The sequence below is a fragment of the Passer domesticus genome, chromosome 8 (assembly GCF_036417665.1).
Source record: "Passer domesticus isolate bPasDom1 chromosome 8, bPasDom1.hap1, whole genome shotgun sequence".
In the NCBI taxonomy this organism is placed as follows: Eukaryota; Metazoa; Chordata; class Aves; order Passeriformes; family Passeridae; genus Passer; species Passer domesticus.
In genome coordinates, this window is record NC_087481.1 from 47589468 (window position 1) to 47596985 (window position 7518).

Here is a 7518-nt window from a genome sequence, read left to right on the forward strand (position 1 = left end):
TTGGCAGCATGCAGGATATGGCACAGCCTTGCTCTGAGCAGTCTCAGCTGTCACCCCTTTCCTTACCACTACAAGGGAGGAAGGGCTGTCCCTGGTGATCCTGCACCAGGGCACAAACTTCGTGGCATTAACTTCAAACTCACTGAGATGGGACAGTGAGAAGGGCTTGCATGTGTCCTGGCTTTCCTAGTGCATCCTGATAAGGTGGGTCTTGACTCATTTTACATTTGACATTCAGGGGCTTTATTTTTTCTCGATCTTTTTGAAATATATTAAAAGAGCCAGTTCACACCAAGGGGCCTCAAATTCATTACAGATAGGAGAGAAATGCTGAGGTCCTCTCTCATACCTGTGTCACAGGTGCTAATGTGGGTGCAGGGGCAGCTGTTAATGTCCCAGGATGAAGGAGCCACATCGAGTCTGCAAAATGCTGCTGTGACCTTTAGCAGGAGGGAACTCAGTGGAAAAAATATCCCCTTGCTCCTTGTGGCCATGTGTCATGACAGACTCTTAGACAGAGATAACATTTGCACCAAGTTTGTTGTGCATTTCTGGATGCAAGGCTACCAAATAGTGTGTAGGATAACAGCAGCACCAGCACAATGCAAAAATATCACCTAAGGATGTCAAATGCTGTTGCACAGATATTTGCTTTGCCAGCACTTCAGACCTAGGGCATTTCACTGCAGAACTGGTTCTGTACACAGCCCCACAGAGCCCTCCAGGTCTTCTCAGCCCCCTGCTCCAGTCATGATCCACGAGTGCATTTTTCTGCTTGTCCTGGTGGTTGGGCACCCACCAATCCTTGTTTTGCTCCGTAACAAGGAGTGTTTGATGATCTGCACTGAGCCATATGTCATTCTGCAGGAACACACCTTTGATTGGAAAATGGACCACTGCAGTTTGGGGTGGTCTGGGCTCTAACTTGCCGAGAGCATGTGGAGATAACTTAAACTGAGAGGAGCTTTAGAGAGGGAAACCATATCTAAAATCCCTGGAAGTTCAAGAAAAACGGATAAAATAATGACAAAATGACCAGGAAAAAAAACATTGTGACTTGGTTATTGACATTTCAGGTTAAATGGAACCCGTTTAGTATGGTGATGGAGAGAAAGGTATTTTTAGAAAACCTAAAGGGCCTTTAGACATCTCTTCCTTGTCCTTGACAAGTCAGCAAAGGTTGTTTACCTGGTTGCCTCACTCCAACCATAATACTTGCAAACTTTTTCCTTCTTGCTGCTGTAAAGTTCCAAAAAGAAGACTGGGATTTAAACTCAGCCCACGTAGCCCTCAACTTACCTATTTGAAGAAACAGATTGTGAGAGGCCCAATGAGAAATCATATTTCTGTGATTTGAATACCCTTCCTTCTCCCTAAATTATGAAGTGAGGCTGGGTAAAAGTAGCTGAGGCAGTGTGGTTTGCTCTCGTGCTGCTTGAGCAGCAGGGCTGAACTAGGCAGATGACCAATTAGTGAAGGCAAACAGCACAGGAGCAAACTCTTTTGAGCCAGGCTGCTGCTCCGAATGAAATGAAGAGGTTTTCGGCCTGTGCCCAAAATTAAATGAGGCTTAAGTTAATCCAGATGTCCTAGCTATGCCCTCAGCATCAGTACTGATGTACATTATACTTGTGCTAGGGGGGGCGGTTTAACAACAGGACAGAGACTGTGAGGAATTTGGAGAGGTGTCTGCTTTGTTTTGAACTCTTCAAAGTCTTAGTTTCCAAGACCTGTGCAAAAGCCTAAGGAGGTTTTTAAAGCATAAATAAGAAAATACTGAAAAATCCCACTTGTGCCATTTCTGCTACCAGAAAATGTGCCAGTAGGAGCAGGTTCCTGAGGTAATAAAGAAGGAGGTCACAGACCATTAAGCTCTGAAGCTGCTGGACTGGGAGGATGGTGTAAATCAGTGCAGTGCTCTGCTGCCAGTCACTCACACCAACATCCAGGGAACTGCACTGGGTTGTACCAGCCCTGGCTCTGTCCCCTTGCAGTGCTGGATTGAGGGGTACCAGGCCAGACCAAAGAACAATCTCTTCAGCAGCTGCCCTTATTTCACAAGTTAACTTTTTTCTCTGTTTCCTCCTTCTGAACTCTGGAGCTCTCTCTTTCCACATGAGCTGAGCTTCCTCGAAAACGATTGTTTAATGGGAACATCTGGTAAGTGAATGGAAGACTTAGTACTCCTTTCCCTTCAGTAAATGCTCATTGCATACCTTAAAAGTTGATCTTCATTCCCTGAGCAGAGAAAAAAATATGGATCATTACTTGACAGAACAACCTGTGCTCTTTAGTTACTTGTACAGGTGTAAACTGTGAGCCTTGACTTACAAGCTTGCCTTATAATTAAAAGCCTTCTGCTGTAAACTCTTGGTTTCTGATGAAAATGTAGCAATCTTTCTTATTGTTCAATTAGTGCTAATTAGATATTACCTATGTGCAATACTCCTTTTCATTCAATAACCACAATCTGGGCTATTTCTTTTTTTGGGAGGAAAAATATCTTACAAAAGGAAGCCTACAAAAAATTCTGAGTTCTTTTACATGGGTGCTGTTTAGAACTGTGGAAAATTTTACAATGAAAGATAAGTAGGTATAAAAAAATGCATTATTTGCATCCATATTTTTACTTTTTTTCTCTTCCCTCTTCCTCTTTGCAGTGCAGGTGCTACACAAAGGTAAATGCTGCATGGGCTTTTATAATAACTGGCTTGGCAACCACCTGGTGCTGTTGGTGAATTCATAGGCTCCATAAAGTTTTGTTCACACACTCTGATGACTTTTTGGCTTAGCCAGCTGTACTTGGACTCCTTGCCAGCTGAAAATGATTTATGATCATCCAATGGCCATATAGAAAAAGTGGATGTGCAAAGTTTTGGGGAAGATGGTGCATATTAAAACAGTTGCTCTAATATTGAATCATGATGACTCCCAACGGATTTGTTGTGATTTATGCCATCCCTGCCCCTGACATGAACAGTTTTAGCATGAAAAAGATTGAGGCTGACCTTCCCTGTGAACTCAGGAACAGCATAAATGGGGAGCTGGTGTCCATGATTTCTTTAGGACAGGCTCATAAACTCTACAGATGAGAGCAGTTTTGCAAATCCCATGGCAAGGAAGATGGATATAGCAGTGGGCCATAGCCATCCCTGCTTTGAGTGGCAAGATTCTGCTGTGAATCAGCCTGGTACAGCAGTGGCACTGATTGTACAAATGAAATTATGGACACTGATTTGCCTACATGCATTGGAGCCTCCAGAAAAGACATAAGAGAATTGTATTGTTGGGATTGAAGCACTAATTATTTTGGCTAAGGGAGAGCAGGGCGGACTTTCACTGTCTACAACTTCCTCACTCTGTAAAACTCCCTGAAAGGTGGTTGTGGTCAGGTGGGGTTGGTCTCTTTCTCCTGGCAGCACTGACAGAACCAGAGGTCACAGTCTCAAGCTGCACCAAGAGAAATACAGGTTGGATATTAGGAAAAAAAAAAATTATGGAAAGAGTGATAAAGTTCTGGAATGGTCTGCCCAGGGAGGTGATGGAGTCACCATCCCTGGGTGTGTTTAAAAAAAGATTGGATGTGGCACTGGGTGCCAGGATTTAGTTGAGATTTTTAGGCTGGGTTGGACTCTATCATCTTGAACAACTCTTCTACCCTGGTGATTCTGTGATTCTGTGTGACTTATGGCAGGAAGCAGCAGCTTCATGATTCTGAGAATCGTGAAATAGAGCCGTTTACCATTCTTATGGAATGATTCAATGTCAAACAGACAGAAAATTATGCCAAATTTTAGAAAATGCCATCCTGACCTCTCTGTGTCAGGTAGAATTACCCTTCCCTGCTAGCTTGGGTCAAAACTAACAAGTAAAATGATTTACAATGGCATGACTCATCAGCCTGTGCCTCATCCACCTGCCCAGCCAACTGTCAGGGAAGCACTGGCTGCATCCAGCTCTGCACTTGTTCCAGTTCATCCCCAGTCAAGCCAAGCAAGGTGTACACACCATTTGAAACTGCTTGCACATGCTATTTGAATGACAAGCAGAAAAGGAAACTCCAAATCAGAAACCAGAGCCTCCTTTCCAATGACTGACATGCTAGGGCCCTTGGAGTGCTTGTGAGGATCCCCTCCCCTTCACTGCCCTGCAGGCTGCAGTAAGCAGCATCTTGTCTCTCTATTCTTGCTTTACTTTTTCTACTCTGCATTGCCAAAAAAGTCATATTTTGAATAAATATGAGAATTTGTTGCTTTTAAAATCTACTTAATCTACTTGCAATTCCCTGTAGGGGAGCTCTGAGCCTCCTATAAAAGACCCCTTGGTCTTTTGGCCTCCAGTTGTCTGAGATATTCAGAAAATCTGTGCCATATCAGCTGGGACTTTCAAATGACCTCGTGCATCACCAGGCACTGTCTACATAGAACTGATTAAAATATATTCACCTGGTAAATGACAGCTTAGCTGTCTTGAAAATCAACTCATCTCCTCTATAATTTGGAGACAATTTTTCCCACTGTGTTAATTTCTGCCTGACCATGTCCTCTTTTACTGCAACACGACACCGTTCTCTGCGTAGGCAGCTTGGTCCCACGCCTCTTCCCTTCTACTGCTTCTCTTTCAAAAATGCAAACACTGTTCATCAGGACCCTGCTGTTTCCCAGACATTTTACTACCAGCCTTGTGACACTGGCAATTTGGATCATTTTGCTCTAAGCATATTTCATTGTGCAATTATAGTATCAGGACTGTGTCAGGTGAGCTGTACAAATGATACTTTGAATGCCTCTTTGGGGGTTTTGCCTGTGTGTGGTGTTGTTTTGGTTCACTTTTATCGAGCTTCAGTCTCAGAAATAATAGACTGCTCATTTATTCTCTGGGTTTTAACAACCACCATGGTAACTATCAGAAATCACAGTTACACAATGTTACACACTTTCATTTATTATTTCAATGCTGCATTCTGAGCTTTATCATGGAAATAGGCTGAGTTAAATGCAGGTAAATGGTAGCCAAAGAAGATGAAAGCCAAGACCACCACTGTCTCTGCTGTGGTCAGAAACTTATCTTTCAGAATCTATTTTTGATTTACTAACACCTGTATTGGAAGTAACAGGACTTAACGACAGAGTGGCTGAGTTGCTGAAAGTTTCACTCAGAAAGAAAAGAGATTAGGAGGGATCTTCTGACCTTAAACACTAGAATTAGAGCTCCCCCAGGCTATCCAAACCAGGATTATTGTTTGTTCTAAATTATGTTTAATCAAGAACTTGCAGCAAAGAGATACAGTGTGTTTTTAGAAGTTTCTCTGACGAAAAAGGAAAAATGGCCTGTTGGATGGATAATTTCCTTCTTGGTCTCTTCTTTCACTTTCCCCATCACTCTGGGCAAATCTGTATACAAATTAACCTTTATCTGAAAAAAAAAAAAAAAAAAATCCAACCCCCAAAAAACATACCAAAACCCTAACTTAATGATTTATTTCCCCAAGAGACTTGTGTACTTTGTCTGTAGAGCAACTCTCTACATACAGGCTTCTATTTTCTTGTTTCCCTTTAGGGGGTATTAACTATGTAAACAACTTCAAAACAAAGAGGCAGGATTGTTTCATTAGGGAAAACCATTCCTGCTTCCAAAGGCCTCCTGGGAAGCAGGAGAAGTTCATTAAAGCCAGGGTGATGTAAAGGCTTTGTGCGCATGCAGAAATGGAACCACCATGAAACATTAATGACCTCAATGCATTAGCAAATCTTAAGCTAGAGTAGAATTAGGCTGCCTCTGGGGACCCAAGTGCACCTCCTTGGATTTTGTTTTTTAATGCTAGGGAAAATCTAGCATTCAAATTTTAATTTCAAGAGCAAAAGACTTGGATGGTGTGAACTGAAGAAGGCAATCAGGCTGGCCCTGGGCCCCTGACATGAAGAAAGTGAGCGTCCCAATTGTCAGCTGCTGCCCCTGCTTCAGTCAGTGGTATTGCCAAGACAGAGCTACTTAGTCCATATTATCAAATAAGGGCTCACCTGATTTCTTTTCCTTTTGATTCTCCATGAGCAGAGTCCACTGCTGAATCACTTTTCTTGCTTTGATAAGTAACCACATGCTGGCCATTTATAAAGCACTGAAAAGACATTTGGCAGTGTTACGTCAACAGTAGGCAACTGTTCCAGGCTGTATTAATCCCAGTGGAAATTACTGTATAGGTCTCTCCTGTGAGTTATGATCTCTATTAAAGTTGGGTGACATTTCTCCAAGGAATACTTTGTTCAGCAATGGCAGAAAAAAGCACAATTTCAGATGCATTGAAACCCTGCAAAACAATTTATGCTGAAATCTACAAACATTATCAATCTGAAGAAAAATATATACCCCTCTCCCCAGGAAATTTAGTTTAGAAATGATGGATCAAGTTGATTTAAAAGTTGCTATTGAAAAAGGAGAACAAGCCTTTGATGAGAGGTGGTGTCTTCCACAGTTTTTGAGTTCCTTTGTCTGCCCTTCCTGTTCCAGCCCAGTGTGAAGGGATCAGGTCTCACTTGGATGACAAAGCTTTCAGGACTGGAGGATGTGGAGAATCTGGGGAGTGTGCCTGTGATACAAATTTTTTGGGAAGAAGGCATATGGTCCAGTCCACTGCTTCTCACCTTGGGCAGTGTGTGTGTCCTTGAAAGGCAGGAAAGTCATCCTGAGTCAAAGCAAGGCACCAGCCAGCCCAGGGCCCTCCTTTGGGCAGTGGCTGTATGGAAAGGTTATGGACAAGGAGCAAGGCAAGTCTGTGAGATACTCCTTTCCCTGTGCTCTGCCTGATTCCAAATATGACTAGGCTTGGGACTTTCTGAGTCTCATGGGGTTTGTGTAATCCTGAAAAGATCTTTTCCAAGCACCTCAGCAGTTTCCACTGGACCACAGCATCCTCCAGTAAAGGATTCTTCTCCCTGTGGTTTGCTCAGACTGCGAACCACCGGTCTTGAAGAGAAGGAGGCTAACCTTTCTCCTCATTGTTCTTGTCAGCTCTTTTTAGACTCACAGCTGTTTTTTGACCCAAATGACAATGACATTTCCATGGTACAATTGTCCTCTGTCTATGGTGCATGAAGCATGTTGGGATTGCCTGAGCCAAAGAACTAATGATTCAGTGCAATGTCTGATGTTATTTTGCTGATGCCAGCTGAGCTGCTGCTCTTTATTTCAGCCCTAAAGTTAGCCAAGAACACCAGATCCCAGCACCAGCAAGATCCACAAAGCACCCACAGTATGAAGTTCCCACTGTGCCATGATGCCTGAATGGCACTGGTTGGTAAGGTCAGGGTGGAGATGAAAAAGTGGCTGTGCCCACTCAGCCTTGCCAGGTGTCAGTAACAGACAGGGACATTAAATACTCCTTACCACCACTGAGCACCCCTAGAAAGCAGCTGTGTGTATTGGGAGGGAATCCAAGGGACTATCTTCACACTGGCAATCATTCTGAGCTATAATTTGATTTCAATTCTTTGTCCAGACCCATTATTAAGAATTACCCCT